This window comes from Ammospiza caudacuta, chromosome 11 (assembly GCF_027887145.1).
Source record: "Ammospiza caudacuta isolate bAmmCau1 chromosome 11, bAmmCau1.pri, whole genome shotgun sequence".
In the NCBI taxonomy this organism is placed as follows: Eukaryota; Metazoa; Chordata; class Aves; order Passeriformes; family Passerellidae; genus Ammospiza; species Ammospiza caudacuta.
In genome coordinates this window covers 12,965,138-12,988,479 of record NC_080603.1, presented here as the reverse complement: position 1 = coordinate 12,988,479, position 23,342 = coordinate 12,965,138, and the positions used below count along the sequence as shown (strand labels likewise).

Here is a 23,342-nt window from a genome sequence, read left to right as displayed (position 1 = left end):
TATTTACTTAAAATAAGACTTATCTTTCCAAAAATTGTTTTGTGTAACATGAAATTAATTTCAGCTCAATTACTATTAGAACATCTGTTAATTTCCCCCCCGCCCCAATCCATCTGGCTTAAGCACTTCAAATGGCATCTGCTGTCAATCAAATAGGTTACATATCAAATGTCATCATAAAGACTTGAAATCAAGCCCAAGATACAATAGTTAACTGTAAAATACCAAATTGAGGAGCTATCCTTGCAGGTTTAATAAATCATGAAGGTTCTTACGACTGAAAATCAGCCAGCCCACCCTAAGGATCATTTATTAACATCTCTTAAAATGGAAATTTTATTGAAAATTATAAATTGAGTGTTTTGTTTTGTTTAATTTTTGTTTGGGATATGTTGTTGGTGGTGTGGTGGTGACTTTTTGTTTGGGTTTTTGTAGTATAGGACTTACAGAGATCAGTTAGAGAATTGGGTTGTTTATTGTAAAAGGATTTTTTTAAAAAAAGGTTCTTAAAGATTTAAGTGCTATAGGTTCAGAATTTTTGCTTACAACTAAAAAAGTCAGAAAAAACCTTTATTTTAAAAATTGAAACAACTAATTATAGGATCTTTTAAGCAAATACTGTAGTACTCAGTATCCAAAATAATGTGCTGTGCTCAGAATGTATTGATTTAATCAGAAACTGATTGAAGAAAGAGAGGCGAACACTAAACAATGGGAGCAATGAGGGGTAAAGAACAAGAACATTCATGAGAACTGTTTGCCCAGTCACTTACACTGTTTGTTCATCTACATGTCCTGTGTATGTCTTTGAGAGAACCCAGTTGCTGATCTCTGGCCAAACACACAATTCTGCAGTTGCATATTTGACAGAGTCCTGGCTGTTACAGGAGCAGATCACGTGTGGAATATTGCACAGAACCACGGCAGCCCTGTGAATGTACCAAGCTGGTCTTTTGTGGGTAAGTAGCTGAACATTTTACTAACATGACAAAATCTTCTGATTAGTGTAGCATTCATTAAATGGCAACAGATGCTAGTATTAATTACATGTTGAGCGGATCATTTTCCCATTACATTTCTTTTGTTACCAGCCTCATCATTCCAGTTATCAGCCTGCCCTATAAGCAGATTAAGCACCAGACTTTTTTTTTTGAGGTTGGGGGATGTGTGTCTATATTCCTTGTTTGACCAAAATGAGTGACTGATCTTTCCTACACTACCCCACCATCTGGATTCCTCTCTTGCACTTTTCAAAACCTGTACTTATCATCTGTTAGACAATTTGTAAGAAATGTTATTTTGGAAGGTTATTTGTGTGGCTCTTTCAAGCCAGCTGACATTTAATGTTGGAAGCCATAAGAGAAATCACTTGCCTTGTACAAACAGATAATATCTATTGTTTTTTCTGATAAACACTGCCAAATTATAACTGGCATATCAAATATTAATTAGGCATTTCAAGATTGAAAAACACGTACAGTAAAAGGTATACGTGAAAAAAGTTGCTGTCCCTCGTGTCAGTTTTGAACAAAAAGATTCCCATTCTATGTAATAGTATGTGCACTCAAAGAAAACAAAAACTATTCACCATTTCCATGAGTACTAGTGGGATTCCTAGAACACATTTTATGGCCAAGAATGATTTGTAATTTATCACGTTTATTCTGACATGTACACCAACTTCTCCTTCATAACAACTCAGAGCAGTCCTGGAGAGGAAAAAAGGAAACAAACAAACAAAAAAAAATTGAAAAGTACAAATGGCAAAGTCATTCATCTGGAAATAATTTCTGCCATAAACCAAAGGTTATAAATTGAAAGTTGACAGAGGAGAAAGACATTGGAATAATAACTAATCGAAGGATGATCAAGAGTCATTAAAGTGATTTTGGTAGAGAAAGTTAAATACAAACCTAAAATTTAAATCACCCAGGTTTTTTCAGAAGACATGGGGAAGTAACAATGCTTTGGCACATGATACTTATTAGGCCTATTATGATTAAGAACAAAATTATTAATTGGAATAAGTGCAATGAGAAAATGAGAGTGACCAAGAAGCAGAGAGTCTGTTTCACAAGTGGAGACTGATAAAACAAAACAAGCCCGATCCAGAGTGCGTATTTATTAAATATATACAATATATCTCACATATATATATACACATATATATACAGCTGCACTTCTAACCATCAGAGAAGTGATGATCTGGAGCAGTTGTTCTGTGTGAAGTAGCAGAGGAAGAAAAGCTTCACTGCCTTTGAAACACATCAAATCCCATTTATGCTATGAAGATCTATTATGTAGCTGGATGAAACAGCAGGCACTGGGACTGGATGACCTGAAGTTGTCCCTTTCAGTCTTATATTTCTGCAGTGGAATTGGCAGATGCCCACACAGGGGAAATATGCAGAATAGTTTCTGTGTATTTGTAAAATTATGATTGCTGACTGAAAATAGCTACTTGAAAAAAATTATTTTTGCTGATGGCTCAGAAGATCTCCCCTTCCACACAACCCAGCTGGGTGAATTGCATTCTGTGAATGCTCATTTCTGCAACTAAGTTCCTTGCCCTAACACATTCTTAAGATCTTCTGTATTTGTACAGGATTTCTGGTTCTGTGACAGTTTGACTTTATATTCAGCTGATACCTGGAAAACCTGGCCATGACCACAGGTCCACAAGCTTTGGAGCATTATAAGATATGCCCAGTAAATTGGTAACTTCATCCTGGAGGAGCTGAATTTACTGCTCATGTAAAGCCCAAGTAGTCTGTTCAAAGAAGGGCAACACTGGATAGTGTTATTATGGGGGCTTTCATACAAATCCACTATGCAGCCACAAACTCCCCTTTTTGCTTTTAAAGAAAATAACAACAGACAGTGCTGAAACCGCTCACTTCCAAGAACAGGGCTGTTCAAAGTAGCAGGTTTCAGCATTCATGTAGCCCTGTGCTAGGCTGGAGCCTTAGACTGTGAGGCCTTTCAGGCAAAGACTGTTATTTATTAGGAAACTGCAAAAGAGCTCACTGGGAACGTGAGCCAACAATGAGGCCTCCTCCTTGCTAACCCAGGATGGCTAAATATATTTTACATGAGACACAACTTGGAACATCTGTGATGCACATACCTTCAACTGCTATTTTTGACACAGGTCTCTTTGCAGGAGATTCCATAGCCTGGAGAAAGGTTAACTAGCATCCAGAAGTTTTACATGTACAGAAGTTAAAACTGGAGACACTTCTTACATGAAGGTGTTTTGAGGAGTGAGGAATTAAAATTTGAGTGAATTGGAAAGGTTTGCTGGAATCAGATGCATTAGCTTCAGAAAATATAGTGATGTATTCAAATACATACATTCACTGCACAATACTCAAATGATCTTATTGACATAAAATCAAATCTGAATTTTTTAAACAGTCCAAACCAGTTATTTTTCAATGACACCAGCTTCCTGGTAACGCTTTGTACAATGAACATTTGCAGAACAATTTGAACTTACTTACACTGACAGTTGTGAAGCTTTTTTGCATGGTTTATGTTAACTGGTTTTGGTTCGTTTTCAGGATATATTTGGGCAGCTGAAAACAAACCCAAGAATAGATACCTGAAGTGTGAACAGGAAATAGATACGAGAACCAAAAACCTGAAGACAGTAATAATAACAAAAACCATCTTATTGTTATTATCCAAGTGCAAAAATGAATAGCAAAGACCCCACAACACTCAGTCACATTCAACAGACAAACAGAGCACTGGTAGGATTCCTATGGGGTCAGTGGGACAGGCCCACTACAAAACTTCAGCTACTCAAAACCACATATTTCCCAGTTATTGTGCAGCAGTTCTTCCCTGAAAGAACATATGTTCACTATTTTGGTTTACTTTATGAAAACAAACTGAAAACTTCCTCCTAGTTTAAAAATATATTGTGGTTTTTTTTCTGGTTCTGGTGAGACATTTAAAGAACCTCCTCAGAAAAGTTTTTGAAACTTCACATTTTCTAAATCATTATGTCCAGCTTGAGACAAGTATTTGTGTTTCTCTCTCTAACAAATATAAAGTAAGTAAACTAAGTAAAAAAGTCTCAAAATGAAACAAAGATTATAGTATATTTGTATTTTTATTTAATAATATTATAAACTCATAATAGATTTGTTAAATTTCATTTGTTTACTGTCCAACATTTCTCATTGATGATTCTATTAGATTACTCTGAAAAATACTCATATTGCACATTTTGCAGGATATTTTAAAACAAAGGTTCAAAAAACTCTTCCAAGATATTTATCATTGCTTATTTCCCTGTTTGAAAAATCAGTTATCTACACTGGTGGAAGGCAGGACATCTGACATCTCCAGGTACAATGTGGAAAATATACACAGCCTTTCCATTCCCAGATGTTAGTTTCATGTCCTTGGAATGACATGTTATTGTTTACCCCTCTGCATTAAGTCTGATTACCCCGGAAGTGCAGCTAAACTTTTCTTTAGAAGTAATACTTAAGGATTTGTCGTTTATTTGCGTTAAATGTCGTGCCACATTTATTTGTGAGAGTAAACTTATGGATGTGCATATACTACTTCGCAAGGCTTCCAACTCACATTTCTCTGTCCTCCTTCCCTCCGGTTCCTCACGCAGGGCCCCATCGCACAGGCTGGGAAAGCCCAGGTAGAAGGAACTCCCACCTCCTGAGGCTCCCCACATAGTTTCGCCATGTCTGGAAATACCCTTTCGGTAGCCGGCCCTCTCGCAGCCGGGCGTGCCCGGCCCTCAGGAGGCCAGGCCAGCGGCACTTACTGGTGGCGCCTCCCGGGTCGCTTCCTGGCGGCGTTAACGGGACCCCTCGTCCTGCAGCGGCACGGAGGGGCTCCTTCCCGGAAGACAAGCCCTGGCTAAAGCCGGTGCCGCCTCAGGCTGCCGGTTTGCCTGCCTTCTTTCCTTCCAAGGCGGCGGAGAGAGCGGCGGCCCCGCGCGGCTCCGCCGCCGCCATTTTGGGACGCCGGCGGGCGGTCTCCATGGCAACCAGGAAGGGGCGGACATCGCGCGGGGTCACCGCTAGCCCGGCCCCCTCTTAAAGGAGCAGCCGCGGCGGCCCCGCGGTGCCGGGCAGGGTCTGACCCCCGCCGCCGGTGCCACCAGCGACCCGCGCCCCGGCCGCCCCCTGGCCGCCCCGAGGGGGGACATTCCCGCGGACCCGAGGTGACGACCCCGGCGGAGGGATACCGACCGCCGCCAGCGGCTCCGGCGAGCGCAGCGAGCGGGCCGCGCTGCGGGCCGCGGCGGGGGCTGCGCGGGGGGCGGCAGCCGGGGCAGGGGCCGCCCGCCGGCCCGGGGCGCGCGCGGGCCCCGGCGGGGCCCCGGCGCCAGGAGAAAGTAGTCCCGCGGCCTCCCCCTCGCGCCGCTGGAAGGGGTTCGGCGGCGGAGGCGGCGGACGAGGCGTCGCTCGGTGCTGCGGCTTCAGCTGATAATTGAAGGGAAGCGAGGCGGCTGCTGCCGGGAGGAGGGAGGCACGGAGCGTCTGCGGAGGCCGCACCGGGACAAACTAGGTACCCGGGGCCCCTCCGCTCGGTCGGGGGGCGCCGGGGAGGCGGGCGCGGGGCGGCGGGGCGCTCGCTGGGCCCCTCGGCGACTCCGGGCCGGGCCTGTTGTGTCATCCTGGCATTAGCCGAGCTGCCCTTCCTGGCGGCCCGGGGCAGGGGGAGGGGAGCGGCGCCATCCCGGAGCATTGTTGCGGATGGGGGTGGGGGGGCGAATGGGAGCCGGGAACGACGCGGCGCCGTGCTGGTGAGTGTATGGGGCGGCCCGGAGGAGTGGAATGGGGCCCTCGCCGTGCAAGGAAGGGGTGGAAACGGAGCTGACAAAATGGCCAGGCAGTCCCTGAGCCCGCTGCAGGGATATCCCTCGCGCCCCCACCCCGGGCAGGGGTGCCGGGGGCCCCCTGGCCTCTCCCGGGCCGCCTGGCGGGGAGGGGGGCGGCAGCGCGGCCGCCCCTCGGCGGGCCCTATGTGGCTGCTGATACAAAAGGGTAGTGTCAGTGTTGACACTGCCGTGCCGATTTCGATGCCCTTCCCTGTCTTCCCTCCCCCACTTCCCTTGGCCCCCTTTTCCTTAGTGGTCCTTTCTTTCCCACCCCCCTTTTATTTTTTGTTCCCTTCTAAAGAAGCTAGGGAATATCTTAAAGGAAAAAAATAGCATTTTCTTTTTCTTTCCCTCCTGCCCAGCTCGGTAAAAATGCTAAACAATCGGCCGACGTCCATATTTCACAAGCTTTTTTGGGGGGAGGAAGAAGGTGGGCAGAAAACGGAGGCGCCCGTGGGGTCGGAGTCACAAAGCTGGCTGCCCACGAAAGGGATTATTTTCGCAGCTAAATGTTTTCGAGCTGATGTTTTTCTTGTTTTCAGTCAAGAAGCAAGTTGCCTGGTCCTTGCGTTTGCTTGCATAATGCGTCGTACTTGGAGGCTGATCAAACGCTGGGTTCTGCCTTTCCTGCCTGGCTCTTCCTCCTTCCCTTCTCCCGGGGGGCTGGGTCGTGGCACAAGTTCGAGGGGGCTGCTGGCGCTGGGGCTCCCGCCTGCTGCCCCGGGGATCCGGGCAAGGGAAGGAACCCAGGCCGGGCTCTCGGCAGAGCTGCAGGCCTGTCTTCCTGTGTCCAACTTTTTTATTGTTCCCCCTTCCCCCTTCCGAGTGCTCGGGCTCTCCGGCAGGCGGGGGTTTGCTCGGCTCGGCAGTCCCAAAGTCTAGACGGGGAACCGGAAAATAATAGGGGAAAGAATGGAAAGTTATGTCAAGGGCTTTGGGGGAAAAACATCGACGTATCGAACAAAGGTCCTGCCTGTGTTGGAGAGAGAGGCCTGCATGTGAGGCCTGATTGTGTCGCATTTACACACGGGGAAGAAATGAGTGCTTGGTACTGGCCTAAATTTATTCTGTAAGTCTGGCATAGAACTTAGGAACGCTTTCAGAGAGTGTGTAGTTTGTTTTGGGAGTGTTTTTGTTATGTGTAGCAATCCAGTAATAATTTTTGTTTTAAATTATTTTTTTCCTCTAAAAAGAGTTCAGGTTTTTTTTTTGTTTTTTTTTTTTTTTTTCTTCCTGCCTCGTTCAGCAGAAATAATACTGATTCAGAGCTTTTAACAGTGTAATGCAAAACTTAACTCGGACCAACTTCCACTGCTTTGTTTTGTGTAATACGAATTTTGAGTTTCCTGGTGCTTTAAAGGCTGCCATAAAGAGGAACTGAGTAGTAACCAGCTGATAAATTTCAAGTACATCTATCATAATGAGAAAGAAGAGGAATTCTGAGCACTTAAATAAATTTTTCAAGATTTTCTTGTGAAAAATACTTTTGTAAGATATACTTTTATAAGACTTCAAAAGCTAGCAAGCATTCCTGTGATTATTTCTGTTTATCTCTGGTGTAGTCTCTTCAGTTCTCCCTCTTCACTCTCAGAACTAGAGTTCTAATTGTACAGAGTTGGGGTTCTGCTTTGGGTTGGGTTTTTTTTAATGTAAATTTTTTTTTTTAATTTTTTTTGGTATTTGATTTCTGAGGTTTCTGAGATTTATTAAGATTTTTGTTAAGCTATAAGTTTTTAAGCAAGTCGTATTTTATGTATGCAAAAATATATGTAATAGACACGAAGGTGCTGGAAAAATAACTATATTTTTGGTAGCCTACTTAATAAATATCAACAGGAGTTAAATGTATTTATGAAAATGCTTGTATTTCAGTTTTTGCAGCTGATATTTTAACAAAATATGTTGTATTTGAACTAAGAAATTTAAAACAGTGGTCTGGTGAATAAATTCTGAAAATTATGCCTAAAGTTTTTGGCAATATACATGTTTGTAACTTGTAGTAGTTTCTGTATTTTTAAAATGCAGCTGATTGTGAGCAGCTCAGTTCTTTTGATCTTAAATGCAAAGGTGTTTTTAAGTTTTATTGTTTGGTGTGTCTTATTGTTGTGTTAGAGATAGAGGTAATCAGATTTTTTTTTTCCCTTCTTAGGGTTTTTCTGAGAAAAATGAGTAGTAAACTTGAGCTAACAACCTTTAAGACTTCAGTCTCCAGATGGTTGCCTAGGTAGGAACCTAAACATGTCTTACCTGTTAGTAGAAAGATTGTAGGTCATCCACAGTGTGACATTATTGCTTATTAATATATTAATATAGCAGATCTACTTCAGTAGGAGTGCCAACCTGTTGAGTAAGAGCTTATGAAAATGGAGTCTTTTAATGTCTTGCAAAAGTTTTTCAGGTCAAAGTGACCATTAGGGGGAAATATTCTGCATCTTCCCAGTAAATGAATAATCAAAGTTGTCATTCCTAATCAGGAATCATGCACAAGTTTTTGTGTGGTTGGTTTGTTGGTTTTTTTTGGGGGGGGGGGGAGGGTTTTTTTTTTTGGGTGTTTTTTTTTTTTTTTTTTTTGTTGTTTTTTTAGTTTTCCTTTTTGTATTGTACTTTGACTGTCTTCAAACCCAGAGTGTAAATATTACAGAAAAAAAGCCTGTAATGAAAACTTTGTCTTATAAAGTAATTCCTAAATTTGAGGCCTAAAGCCATAGGTGACAACAACACTATTCTTTCTGCAGCAGCTTAGCAAAAATAAGATGCATTTGTCTTTAATGCCACCAGTGGAGACATGATCAATTTCCATGTGGATCCTTACACAGTTACTTACCTGCACCAGTCCAGAAGCATACCCTGACTAAATTCCTTTTGTTTCTAAGTGATGAAGCTGAAGTAGGAAAGTTAGTAAGTAAACTATGTGTTTGTACCTGATTTGCAGCTAAATGAATCTCACAGCTATCTGTGTTAATCTTGTAGTTATAGGCCATGCTATGTTTTCTAACAAACTATTTGGTTAGCATCATGTAGAACACTTTTGGTCATGGATCTGTCTTTGTCACACTGAGACTAAATTTTTGTGACAAAAATCAATAATCAAATACTAAAGTTGTACAACATGGTGAACTAGAGCTTTGGCAAAAACTTAACCCAGGGTGTTTCTGGGATCTCCCATTGGCCTGTTGGATGATCAGTGTCCTGTTCATCACCTGTCAAATTAGTAACACTGCCTATAAAGCACTTGGTTGACTCTGTTATACTCTTTTCATCAAGGTATCACTGCCCCATTCAGTAGTGACTCTGAAGGTGGTACCACAGTGGATTTTTTTTTTTTTAATATAGTAATATATTAGCTTTGGGTGAGTATGCTTAGTTTTCTGAAAAAGTAATATTTTAAATGTGCTGTTAGTATTTTAATTACTACATGGTGTCACAACAGATTAATGGTAGTATATGAAGCAATTTATTGCTGGGGGTTTCCATAGATCAGTTTTAACTTGGGACATGAAGTTGGTAACTGCAAAGCAAAGTCATATTAACTTTTTTTTTTTCCTGCTCATGTAGTTTTTTTTCAGTTTATATGAAATAAAGTGCTTCTCAAGGAGCACAACTAGTTTCAGAGTTCTCAGTGGTGAGCAATAATGACAAAAATGCTTGTATGTAGCCACTTGCCTCAGGATTGCTCTTTTTAACAAAACAGTTGCTGAATTCATGTTTTAAAGTTTTCTTCTGCAAACGGAGAAATTTTAGCTACCTATCAAATGTACAGTGTCTGTGGAGGACAGGGCTAAGTCAGCTGGCTTCTGCCTGCTTTCAGATACCAGCAATGGTTGCTTTTGTATGAAGATCAGTTTGAGGAGCAATTGTTCTCCTCATCCTGCCATCAAGTTGGTAGAGTCCAACTGTGTAAATATGCACGTTCTCCTTCAGTTCTGTCTGGCAGTCAGGGTTCAAGCACACAGAACCAATCTCTTTACCCTCCTTGTCTGTTATGATGCTTGTCTTGCAAGGTACTGACTGTTGCTGGTCTAAATTCATTCATGAAGGTACTTGGTACAAATATGGCAGCAAACTGCCCTGGGAGCAGTAGATGGTCAACTCTGTAAGGAAAAATGGAAATATTGTTTTCATATAGGAGAAATGGAAAACTTAGAACTTAGGTGTATTATCAAAAAGGTTAATCCTGTTAGTTTAATATTGGACTTCAATATACATGAAAAACATTAGCAATGATGTTCAAGCCATGGTTGCCCTCAGTTGCTGCAGAAAAGCCTCTCTTGTAAGGACTCATACAAGCCTCTTTGGAAACCTCAGGATGTTACTTGGCCCTTCTCACATTTGACTTCTTATACCCTTGAGTAGTTTTTTATTGATTACAGCCTGCTAAAAGGAGGTCTGTTTTCTTCAGTGGTAAGAAAGGAGAAAAAACCCCAAACCTTACAAACATACAAAAGTATTTTTGGAGAAGAAACTGGAATGATTCTATCAGTGTGTAGTAATACTATGCTGGCTTATGGACTGGAGGGGGAAAAAAATCCCATTTTCTTGAGTGTTTTCTATATGATTTGATTTGACAGTGTCCACAAGAAAATGCACATGCTGAACTGCAAAGATCTGACCTTCCTGAAAGGTATGAAAGGGTCTGAGTCATCTTCTGGAATGTGAACCTTGAGTTGTAGGGAGCAATTTGGTGTTTCAAATTGGAAGCTGAGGTCCCTGGTACTTTTCAAATAAGATGGCTTTTTTTTAAGATCTGAAAGGCAAAGTATATTTCACTTTTATTCTGCTTTTAGAGGAACTTGCTGCTGACAACTTGTGTTGTGTTTCATGAAGTCTAAATAAGTAAACTTAATGTAAAGAAGGGCAAAGACTAGACTTTTGTAAAGCTGGAAATAAAAGAATACAAATGTGTTCTTTGTTTTCTGAGGTATATGTGTTTTTTTGGGAACAAAAGTGTTAAACTTTCAGAAGGCTGTCAAGCCCTGAGATGGGCATTAGACTTAATACTGATAGTGTGCACCTCTGTCAGTTTTGTGGCTGGCTTTTGAAGCATGGTTAATACCAGTTTTTGTTAATGCAGAGCAGTAACTAATTTTTTACCTTGATTTTCAGGTGTAGCTTTTAATAGTAAAACTATTAGGAAAAATAGGTCTGTGACAAACTCATGCCCCAAGGTAACTAGGTGTAGATTTAGTTGTGTTTTCTTTTAGAAAGCATGTATACTGTTCTGTTCTCCCTCATTTTTCTCCTTCTCTGTCTTACTTGTCTTATTTGGAGCTTGTGATAGTTTATCTTAGCACCTCTGGGCAGGAGAAAGGATCTTGCTGTACCTGGGCTTTTATGCATTTGAAGTCTGGTCTGTACCTCTGCTCTAGTCCAAGACTGCTTAGATGTAAAAGTACAGGTAAATAAACATGTAAATAAATAGACTCTTGTATAGTATCTTCTGAGTTGCAAACATTGAGTTTTTGTAGGATCAGGAGCAACATAAATGCGTTGAGGCACCAAAAAAGAAAAGATGGAAACAATGCATAGTAACGCTAGTCAGGGAGGACTCCAATATCCCCCATGGCTGCCCTCCTCCCCCTTCCCTCCAACCCTAAAGAAAAGGAAAAACACACACCTGCATCCCACCCACTCATCAAGGGACTTGAATTACATGTCCTTGATACTGGCATAATGATTAGTTGCTTACTTTAACTCCTGCAGTTAGTGAGGAGAAACTCTTTTTACATTATGTATGCCTTTGTGGAATATGTGGTAGGTGAGTGTTTTTGGACAAGGTAATATTGTAAGATGTGGTTAATGTCAGGGCTAGAGGATGGCATCTTATCCAAGTTAATAATGTTCTGTGTCTTCTAATGTCAAATCCCTTATGTAATTAGCTTATTCAGTGTAGGGAGTGTCCTGTCCTGGAAGGTGTGTGCAGTGTAACTGAATCTTCTGATCACAGGTGAGATGTGGCTGTGCATTTAAAGAGGACAAATGAAGAAAGTAACTGAGGGGCATGTTAATAGGCTGTATGCTGAATTTAAACTTGGAACTCTGTCTTCCTTAGAGAGTGAGTGTTTTCTTCCTCTTTATTTTGGGGATACACTTTTTGTAATCAACTGACTGACTGCAAACTGTAATTTCTCCTTAAAACTTCACTTGTCTTGAGCATTGCAGTTGTTTCAGGTCCATTGCACAGGGGTGAGGGGAAGGTAGGAAATTGCTCAGCTGAACAAGGACAGTCATAAGCTGTGTCAATAAGCCTGAGTGAATGGCACCTGTGAAGCAGCTGCATAGCTAGGTAGGTACATATGAGATCTTTAAGTTAAACAGCTGGAGAAAACACAATTTCAGCTGAATCTCATTTAATGAAGGGGATGGAAGCTGCATAACTTTGGCAAACTTTAAGTCACAAATTCAAGTGTTGCAGCTTGTACTTTAAAGATCTGCTGCAGTCTATTCTAGTGTTTTTCAAGTTCATATAATAATGGATGTTGCCATATCTTAACTTTGGTGATATTCTGCCTTTATATTTAGCAGATAATAGTCTACAATAAAAGGCTGGTAATAAAAATTAAAAATTGAATTATACCTTAAGATGGTGGATTAAGAAGTTAGTTTCACTCCCTTACTCAGTTACAAGAAGTTTGGCAGAAGAACAGATACATTCCTTTGCCAAAAGTAAGATAGGAAATATGTGTTTGTCAAATTTCTTCCATGGCAGTTCTTAAGATGCTACAGTTCTGCTGTGTATTTGTAGACTTGCAAATGAACATAGCCTTGCTGGATACATGACTCTGGACAGCCCCTCAGAACTTTCACCAGCACTTTGTCACTAGAATTGGAAGAAGCATGTTAAGGGAAATGCCATTGCACACCTCAGTCTGCACATTTAAATGCTGCATGGAGCGGGTAGAGAGGGAGCTCTCTTCAGATTAGCTGTGACGAGGAAAGATGAAATTTAGCATGTGAAGGAATGGTACCACTTTAATGCCTTTGGTTAATGTTGACATTTGAGCACTATGACCATACTTTTTTTTTAAGAGTTTAGAGGTTCTTGATGTATTATCCAACTCAAACCAGAGTTGGAGCAGAATGAGCACTGACAATTCCAATTTTATTGTGCTTTATGGAGAAGAGCTCAATTAAGCTAGAACCTGAGAACTTTAAAAACTGGGGGTAAATAGGAAAGTAGTGATGAGTTAATTTTTGGGACTACACTTTAACTAAATGTGAAGTTGCCTTTGAGACTCTGCTGCAGTGATAGGCCAAGTAATCTCAATCTATCACTTTCAAACTACAACGCAGTGACCATACTTGTTGCTATGCTTCATGGCTTCAGAGATTGCCTGGAGTAAAGCGTATTCCCTGCTTTTCCTCTGTTACAGACTTAGCCAAAAGCTGTTAAAACTCTTCTTGTAGTTTAAATAAAGTAGATTCCTATTAAGTAACAACTAATGGATAAAAATTGTATCATCTGTTTTTCAAAAATTCTTCATTCATTATTTTATTCAGATGAAGTCTTGGGTTTATATCAGATTGAGATCTCACACTTGAATGCAAACTGTGATTCTTGCTGGTAGTACCTGTAGTGTTATCAGGAACACTCCCTCAACCTGTTCTCTGCAGTCTGCCTATGCTAAACTAGTGTTGCTTCTGTTTGTCGCATCTGTTTGTTGGTTTCACTTCTATCTTGCAACCCTATTAGGACTCATCTGTACTATTATTTTAATTAATTAATTTTAATTGAAATAATTTTTAACCTATTTTAGTGGTGTTGGAGTATCTTGAAAACTTTTATCACAAGTAAGCCATGTAGATCGCTCTGCATTACCGAATTGTGTAGTGTTTTAATTTAAAAGCTGTTCCCCTTCAGCTAAGAAATGGTTTCTTTCTTAGGCTCACAGATTTGCAATACTGTTTTCCTTCACCAAGATGATGTCAGGCTACTTGGAAAGTCAGCTCAGTAAGATGGCAAATCAAAACCAGATAACAGGTGATAGTGCCAATTGATCTAACAGCAGAATTCAGTTAGTATTTTGACTTTCTCTGTTGTGTAACCCACTCAAACATCATTCGAGTTGAATGTTAGCAACTCAGTTACAAAATTTCTCAGCACTTTCATAGGATTCCTGTGTTTTTTGTCTGCTGGTTCTACATGGAGCTCTTTCCACAAATGGAATAACTGGTTTGGTTTTTGGAATATATTAACTTTGGCAAGTTTCCTCCCCCCTGCTTCCCCCCCACCCCCCCCCCCCTTCCATGTGGCAGATATCAAACATGAACATATGGGCACAGAGTGACACAGCAGTAGAAGGATCAAGCTGGGTAAACAACCTCTGCACAGACTAACCCTATCCAAAAGGGTGGTATATGGTTTGTGGTTTTTTATTTTTAAATCCTAGAACTTGCTGCTTACTTCAATAACTTGCTTTGTGGAGGACTGTCTTCTGCCTCCCCTCCTCTTTCCCAGGAGAAGGTGTGGGGACAAGTTTCCTCTCTTCAGTCATAACAGAGCTTCAGTGGTAGGTACCATGGGACAAGAAAGACAGGAAAAGCTTCTCAAATTGTAGATAATAGAGGTGTTGCTTTCTTTGCAGTGTCTTCTCTAACTTCTTACACGTTCTGAGAAAGAGGATGTCTGTTACTATAGCAAGAATGGTGTTTTAGTTACTTCCTTAGCCAAAAGGCCCAAAGGGGGGACTAGCTTTTTGTAGGAACTGAGCCTTGAAAGAGATTTTTGTAGCTGAGCAGCATGAGCATCTCCTCTCTGGTGGGCATAGTAGGACAACAGAACTTGTTAGTTGTCTGTAAGCACAATGTCATACTTGCCTTTTTAATTCTTTAGTCCTCCTGGGATATTCTTTCAGCATGTCATGTCTCAAAATTTAGGATCATCTAGTTTCCAGCCTGAAAGTTTCTCTTAACTGCCTGCTAACTGTGTCAATACTATTGCTCTCTTCATTTTCTTCTGTTGATGTTTTAGTATTGGCACTTACTGAAAGTATGTACAGCCTTGTTGCCGGGCTAAATAGTACAGGTTTTATTAGTTACCTTCTTTAAGATCACCCTTCTCGTTTTCAGCTGGAATTCATGTCTCTTGACAAAGGCCCACTGTGATGGGGTAGAGTATTTCAGATAAGCACTGAGAATTCTCAGTTTCTCAGTAATGGTGCATACACCTAAGCATTGGTTCCTCTTCCACACCTCCTCTCCCATTCCCCTGCTGCGTCACTATGGAAGGAACTGGAACATGCTGATGGGGTTTGGCTTACAGAAAATGCTTTTTGGGTTCAGTACTGAAGTACAGCATCTCCATATTGAGTGGTAATATTGTACTTCATAGCATTGCAAGTATCTCTTTAAAATCATTTACTGTTCCATATTTGCATATATCCTTACTATTTTGGGAGAGGGACAGAGGAGAGAAAAGGGGACTTGCAAGTTTTGATAATTTTGGAAAAAGGGAAGTTTTAAGGGAAGAGCTCTGTGTTTAGATAACCATATCACCTGTGTAGTTATTTGTAAATAAGCAAGGCAATAATAATAACCAAGCTTTCATCTTAGTTAATAGTTTTCTTCTATGGGTAATAGTCTTCTATCATTACAAACACTTTCTGTTAAATTTGTGCAATGATGCAATCTGTTTGGATGCTACTTAAAAGCAATTTAAATAGTCTTGGGTTTAACAAAACAGAAATAAAATATGAATGACCTCTCTTCTGTGAGCCAGGAAACAGAAACAAGTGTCCAGAGTTCTGCTGTCAAAAACCGAAATCTTTTGCTTCTGGAATCTGCTGATGTCCTGTCATTATTGAAGTATGATTTCAAGATTTAATACCGTTACAATTTGAACATTATTGCCTGCCTTCAAATGTTAAGTTTAAGCACCCACAGCCTACAGAGACACTGTTTTCTAGTTGTTTTTCAAAACCTTGGCCTTGAATGTGTGTTCAGAGTAACTGTGAATATTTTAAGTCCAGCTACATCTGAATGGTAGAATATTCTTACTTGAGTGTGTTTGCTGTAACACAGCTTTGAAGCCTACCAGGCGGAAACTGTGGCCCTCATCAGAGAGTACATTTTGCTAAACTTTGAAACTTTGGTTCAATGAGAATGTCTATCTACATAAATTCCTGGAGTAAACAAATACAATGTCACAGCACTACTGACATAGGGAAGCGAAGGTACACAGGCTGTCCTGTGTAAAGTACTTGAAAAAAATAGACTTTGTCTCTCAGCAAAGGAGAAGGCCTATTCTGGAAGTACAGTCAGCACTGAGGGTGTCTCTTTAGAAGCAGAGAGACAATTCTTCCTTACTGTATTTTTTGTATTGCTTTAGGCTAGATGACTTTAAACACCTGATTTTTGTGTAAAATACCTAGTTGCCAGCTAAAGGCTAACTTGAGGAGAAAAATTGAAGTGCAGAAGGATGTACAAGTGTTCAGTTTTCGTACCACTGATTTTAGCTGTGTTGTCATAAATGTTACATCTACCAGGAGAGATAGTTTTCAGGCATTCTAAAGATGTTAACCTGCCATGCCTGAGCCTTGAGTAACTGAGTCAAGGAATTCAAAAACTCAGTTTTGTACCCATGGATTCAGGAATGCTGCTCAGAGATCACTGAGTGTGACAAGTAGAGGAGATGCAAGCTACTGTATCTCCTCCAGTTTTCACCTAACCCTGTGAGACATTGCTGAGCTGGGGCTTGTGAACCCCCATCCTTGCTTTATGTAGATGATCTGCCTGGTAAAAAAGCCTACTTGCTAAGGAGTTGGGCTTTCTGTTGACAGCATCAAATGCAGGATGTGACTAGTGCAAGCCCAGACTAGTGCAAGTGGCAGCTAGAAGCAGCAGCCCAACCTATGGCAGAATATAGTGATTTAAATGTCTAAGTTTAGCTTAGATGCATCCAAAAGCAAGGTAGTTTATTACTACTTAATAGTATTCCAGGTTATGACAACAAATTAGAAATGCATTTATTCTTGGGGTGTGTTTGCTCTATTGTTGGAAAGGTTGGTGGCCCAGCTTTGAAGTGGGAGTAACTTGAAAATACAAATTTGTGACTGGCTATCATTTAAACTGTTTTGTTCTTTGTACTTCAGTAGACTGGAGTAGCGTTTGTGGTGGGAGAGTGGAGGAGAAGCTGATGTAATTTCAAGTTGCTTCGTCAGAATTTGAAAAGTTTAACTTGTGACAATGGTGATAGATCAAAACGTCAGGTTTTAAGTTGTCCCTGTCAGCTTGTACAGATGCAATCTATATTTTTGACCAACTCCCTAAGTTTCATGTGCTGAATTTTAACATGAAAATGATCTGCACTGGCATAATAGTGAAGCTTATGATTGTACTCTATCTCCCCATACCCTGTGAAGTGTGTGGAACTTTGGATAAATACATGTAATAGTTGGAAATTACCTTCTGTATAGTACACAAGCCTTCCATGTAGGTTTGGATTAGAGCAAGTAACTTGACTTCCTGTTTTATCTGGGTGACCATACTCACTAGGATGTCTTCCAAGAAATGTAGTTGGGATTCTTACCTTCCATCAGTACTTGGTATGCTTTGAGAGATACAATGGAGCTCAGCTGAGCAACTGCATAGTGCAGACTCACAGCTCTACTGCCCTCAAGTCTGGTCTGTTTGTTTTGTCTCCTTAGTCTGTGCTGTAACTTCAGTAGTACTAGAGTTAAATATTGTATGAAGAGTATAAGGAAGTGTAATCATCACTAAGCTTAGAATTAATGGAGTTACGAAAAACCCCAAAAAATAAGTAGGTGTTTGGCTCAGAACGTCTGTTGTACTTGCATATGTACAGAATATTTATGATGTCATTTGAATTTAAAAAGTATCCATTATAAAACACAGACTGTGATGCCCCATCTGAAATATTTTCCTTGAAAATGAAAAAGCACTTCTGAAACTTTCAGGCTCTTATCATGTAACTGTTTAATATAATGAACAATACCATGTTAGTAATATGCTAGTGGTATATTCTGCCCTTGATATAAGAAAAAATGACTCTAGAATTCTGTTGTGAAAATTGAATGTTAGATGCTTTATAATCCTCCAGTTTTTACCAAAATAGATGTTTAATAGGAAATAGTTTCAATTAGTTTTTCATAGATAACTGCATGTTTGGAGAGCTGTATTTTCATCAGCTTTCAATTATGTGGAAGAAGTTTGTGTTGGACAGATCAGGCTGTTTCCAAATAGCAGTATATGATGTTTATGTCCCAAAACTGGTCTGTCAGGGAAGCCTTTAAATACAAAGTAAACATAAGATAAATTTTGAAAAGCATAGAATAAAGACCCAAAGTCAGTGCAATAATTTGGCATCTTTGGTAGCTAATAGGGGTTGAGGTGCTCTCCTTAGCACCTCATCCCAGTAGTTGATGGGAGAAAAGATGTATTTCCAAGACTTTACATTGGGAAATGGAGATGCTAAAGATATTAGGATTACTAGTACATTTTACCTGTCATATGTAGGATATTGTGCAGAGGGGAAGGAAGAAACTGGCTCGCTTCCAGATATTTTCAGTCTTTCTTTACAAGCCTGTCTGCTTCATATTCTTTCTTTTATCTTTCCCTGAAGCCACTCCATTCCCTGGATGTTTTTTATGAAAGTGTTGTGAAGAGTTATTTTATCTTGCACCATGATGAAGCTGCCCTCTCCAGTTAAATACCTGTTTGTCTTCCTTACTAGTGCTTTTTATTAAATGGCTTATAAGAGGATGAGAGGAAAGAGGATGATGTGAAGTAGTTTTGGAGTGTCTTATGGGTATTCTTTGAAGAAAAAAAACCCAAACTATGAAAACAAACCAGAAACACAAGAGATCTTGCATGGGAGTTGAGTGAACTTTGCCTCCAATTCTGTGTCATATTACCAGTATGGAGCTATTTTCATGCTTTCAAAAATGTTTTTTTAGGAGTGAAGCAAGATGGATGCATTGCTTTGCTTATGTCATTGATGGATACACAAAGCACTTAGGAGAAACATTGTCGTCTTTTCCTCTCTTCCTCGCCCTATTCTTTTTCAGTCCTGGACAAGCCAAAAGTAATGTGTTGTTTTGCAGGGCAGTAGGTTGTAGGTTTGCTCATAAAGCATAGTTAATCATTAGTGTTGGATGAAAGGTCACCAGTATAGAATACAACTCTTTGAGTATTCTGATTAGGTCACAGAGCAAATTGCAAGAGCAAAGACTTATCAAACCAGCTATTGTAATATCTTCTGAAATAATTTTGATCAAGCTATAGAAAGCTTACAGCTCTGCTTGCTCTTTTATGAGTGTCTCAGGGTGGTGAAGAGACTGTGTTCTTCTGTTATGTGTGCAGTATTCATCAGAAGGTAACAAAAGGCTTTGAACAGATTTAGGCAGTACCTGTTGGAACATTTTGTTGTCAGAAAGTAAGGAGCCTTTCTTCCAGCCCTGAAGTGATTGACTATTGACAGGAAATTCAGACTTTGACAAACCTGGCCATGCTAGGACCCTAGGAAAAACACCTCATTAGTGTTAATTTCTTAGTCTTGTGAGCTGTAACATATGGGCATAGTTACAGTTGTTCTTGTTCAAGGAAAGTGCGTGGGTAGCCTGGGAAAGATGAAGTAAAAATCATTGGTGAGGTAAAGCAGAAAAATGTCTTTATTGGTACTTACGCATAAGGGAAGGAGGAGAGGAATTTGTAGCAGATTTTTTTGTGTGTATTTGGTGATGTTGAATTCTTGTCTAGCTTAAAACTAAGACTAAATCTAGCATCCTGCTAAAAGCACTTCAGGGAGCTCTAATATTTAGTTTTGCTCAAGGTCAGCATCGTGTACAGTGCTGTGTTACCACAGCAATCTCTTGTTTTATTTGTGGAGCACTGAGAAGGTGTGAATGTGCAGAGTGGAGTAGACACTTATCAAAAAAGTGTGCTGTAAAGTTGTTACTCTCCTTCATAAAGCTCTGGCTTCTGACAACTTTTTCCATGACTGTAAAAGAGTGAACCTTCCTTAAATAGTGTTGTGGAATGTATATTGTTCCCTGTATTTAACATGAAAGAATAGCTCTGAGCACTGTAAAGTCATGATCTTACAATTCATAGGATCAGTTTAAAGACAGCTTAATCCCTAGTGTTAACAAGTGTTTCTTGGGCTGTGACTTTGTTTTGCTCAGCTTTACACAGAACTTCTTCTGTTTATACAGATATTTGGTAGGCAGTTTACTTCATGATTTCATACAAGGTAAATGTCTTTAATTGTGCCTGTGTCAGTAATGTGGTATGTGTATTGGAGCTTGCTCCTAATTACATCACTCTAAGATAAAATGTAAATGTAGAAGTTTTTCCATGGTTGACAGAATATGTCTCTGGCACACAATTCCAAGAAGCTGCTGGTTTGAGCATTGCCCAGTTAAGAAAATTTAAATGTGTTTTAATCCCTTTGTTTGTTGTTACAGTGTTCTTGTGATAGCAAAAGATCCATATGCAGATCCAGTGCTGAGGAAGCCGGAAACTTAACCTGTTTTAATTGGATTTCTTCCTCAATGACTGCAATTAAACCATTTCCCAGATTGTGTCATGTGGCGTAGGGCTCTTGCTATGCATTAGGCCTATTACCTTTTCTGTGTAGCATTTGGATGAGGGCTCTGTTCGGGGGAACAACATAACCTGCTTGAGCCAGTGTGGTAAAGGAAGCCTCAACAGACATTAGTCTGAATCAGTGCTGGACATCAGTGATTAGAAAAGCACCACTAAAACTCCTGAAATCCTCCTGATTTCTCCCAAACTTGTCTAAGTTATATTTTGAAGATGCAAAAATCTGAGGACCTGTTGTAGGTGAGTAGAAGTCAGATGAGTACCTTCTACCTGGCCTTGGAAGCATAAATAATTTCTTGAAATTTTTGTTTTTAGGTTTGTAGTTTTCCTCTTTAAGGCATGCTGCTATTACCGAACAGATTTGTAGGCTGGTTTAGAGCTGAAGCAGAGTGTTATGAAAATGAAGATCCAGTTTCCTGCTTCTTTGCCTGTTTTTATAATACACTTAGACCTGTGGTCCTGAGCTCATCTGTGGAACTTTTCTAATCCACATCTACAAGTCTGCTGATTTTTGTGTTTCTTTTTCCAGCAGTAATTTCTGTGACATCTAGTCTCTGAATTTCTTCAGTCTAGTGGCTGATTAAAGCTCTTGGATTTTTGTTGTTGTATTTGTTTGTTTGTTTTTGGCTGTACCCTTCTAATTGTTTAGGAGATTGCAGAGATCATCCTGTGTTAATTTAGACTTTGGGTGACCAAACCATGTTTTACTAGTCACTGAGCTCACTGGGTCTCTCAATAATTTAAGACAGCTTGGCAAAAGTTGATGAGGAATTTGGCAGGTCTCAGAAAACCTTCCATGCTGGAACTTGGGCAGGTATTGTCTAGCAGGCTCTGCAGGTAAGACGTGGCTGTGCACTATATCAGTATTTGTCTTGTGCTCTTGCACTTGGTTTTGCTTCAGGGCTGTGTGTGCCAGATGCAGGTGAATGGCAAACTGCAAATGAGGCACCATCTGGTCTGTGGCATTAGAATAGGGAATAGGCTTGGTGTTTGAACAGTAGGTTCTGCATTCAGACTCAGTGTTGTGAGTAAATGCAGCTATGCAGCTCAAAGGCAGCTGGGTATTAAGCATTGGTGGTGATGGTTTTGAGTACTTTTTGGTTCACTTGCAAAAAAGTACTGAAATAAGCTACTAAATTGAAATTTGTATAGAACAGATATTTTTTTCTTTTTATCTGGTAATAAATACCCCTTTTCCCAACTTTGCCACACTTCTTTTACTTGGTCTTAGCTTGACCACCTGCTTCTAGCTTGGCTTTTTTTCTGGCAGTGTCACTGATCTGTACTTCATGAAGGTTTCTGTGCTTTGATTCGTGTTGTCTCACAGAAGGTAAAGCTCCTCATTCCAGTGAATTCCTGTCTTCTGAGTGGAGTCTTCTTCATTCTTGCCAGACAGTGTGGTTTTGTGTTTGTTTTGATTTTTTTAATGTTTTTTGTTGTGCTGTTAGTGAAAGCTTAAACCACTGTTCTGATGGTGACACAGCTAAACAAGGGTTTCTAGAGTCTGAAAATGAAGATCAGGTTAGATTGTACTTTTATTGTTTATGGTGTTTTTAGTTAAAAGCCTGGAAGAAACAAAGAATTCACATCAGTTCACTTTACATTCAAACAGCATGGTTATGGCCAGAATTTGGCTGTTGGAAAATGTATTCTTTTCTGTTGGAGAGAGCTGCTTTTGTTTGGTTTCAAAAAGGGAAAGAACTATTCATTTTTATTACAAGTTGAAGCTACATTTCTATTAACACTTGGTAGCAGAATTGCGTCCTGAGGCTCTCATAGTGTAGACTTCCTCAGTATGTAATGTTGGTTTTAAAGGTCCTGTAGAGGTGAAATCAAGTTCTTGCTGTGGGACTGATTTGGCAGAAAAATTTTGCTCTCTGACACAAGTGTACAGAAGATGAAACTTCGAATATATTTGTTCCTCACTTCTCTTTGTTTCCCTTTGCTGTGCTAAAAGGGAAGAAGTTCTGTCCATAAAGATGGGAAATGTGATTCAGTATTTTGCAAACACTTGCTGTGTTTGTGTGTGCCTGTTCTCTGTGTGGTCTAACAAATCTTTTGTGTTACTGACATGGCTTAAATACCTCTGGGCTGCTTCTGAAGCTCTGTGCTGTCTCTGGCTAGCTTTCAGCTATCCAGAATCTTTATATAGATTGACTCAGGAGTTTCTGGGTTCTTATGCTTTTGATAATCTTTATATCTCAGTAGCAAAAAAATTAACTGCTGCAGAGTTGATGGAATTATGTAACAGAGCTTCATGTTTAGCTGGTTAAAAAGCCAAGGTAATAGAAGACACTGAATTTAGACTGAGAAACTACAGGTCTTGTAAACATAAAAATATTTTCTTGAAGCTTTGAGTCCTGGCTCTCTTCCAGAGTCAGAGCATTCTCTTCCTTTGTTAATAAATCCAAGTCAAACTGTATAGTAGAGGAAAACTTACACTGAACTAGTTCTGACATGTTATGGAAGGTGACATGGAGAAGTATCAAATTGGGTTTATTTGGAGGAGAAAAACTTTAATATTTTCATTTTTGTAGAAGGGCAAATTCTTTGAATGAAGTAGTGAGTAAATGTTCCAGGAGGTTTTTATAGTTAACCCTTTTACTTGTGCAGAGAAGGAATAGTAGCTGTTGACAACACTGTCAATACATAATGTAAAACTACAGAGAAGCAAGAGGAAAAAAAAAAAAGAAATTCTTTGTTTTCCCTAGTTTCTCCTTTGGATGAGGATTGGATAATGCGTGTGTTGTTTTGGAACCAAAGTGCAGTCCAAAGAGTGACACAAATTGTAATATTGCAGTCCTTGATGAACATGAGAGATAGAAAGCAGTGATGTGGCAGAACTGAAGAGGGATGCTCTCAAGAGACCATTATATATGTTCCATTCCTTAGTTTTTCTCCTTGGACTGCATTTTCTGTTTTT

General features: G+C 40.1%; 1 protein-coding gene across 10 annotated transcripts in view; it reads left to right on the top strand.

Moving 5' to 3' along the window:
• The first annotated feature begins 5,410 nt into the window (after positions 1 to 5,410).
• TRIP12 (thyroid hormone receptor interactor 12) overlaps positions 5,411 to 23,342 on the top strand; it is a 77,037-nt gene continuing 59,105 nt past the window's right edge. For 3 of the 10 annotated variants that reach the window (XM_058812244.1, XM_058812243.1, XM_058812241.1), the window contains exon 1: positions 5,411 to 5,547. The gene's annotated coding sequence lies outside the window, so the exon portion shown is untranslated. Of the gene's footprint in view, positions 5,548 to 14,196; positions 14,368 to 23,342 lie in introns of those variants that run through there. The other 7 variants (XM_058812251.1, XM_058812246.1, XM_058812245.1 and 4 more) reach the window with 5 other exon arrangements.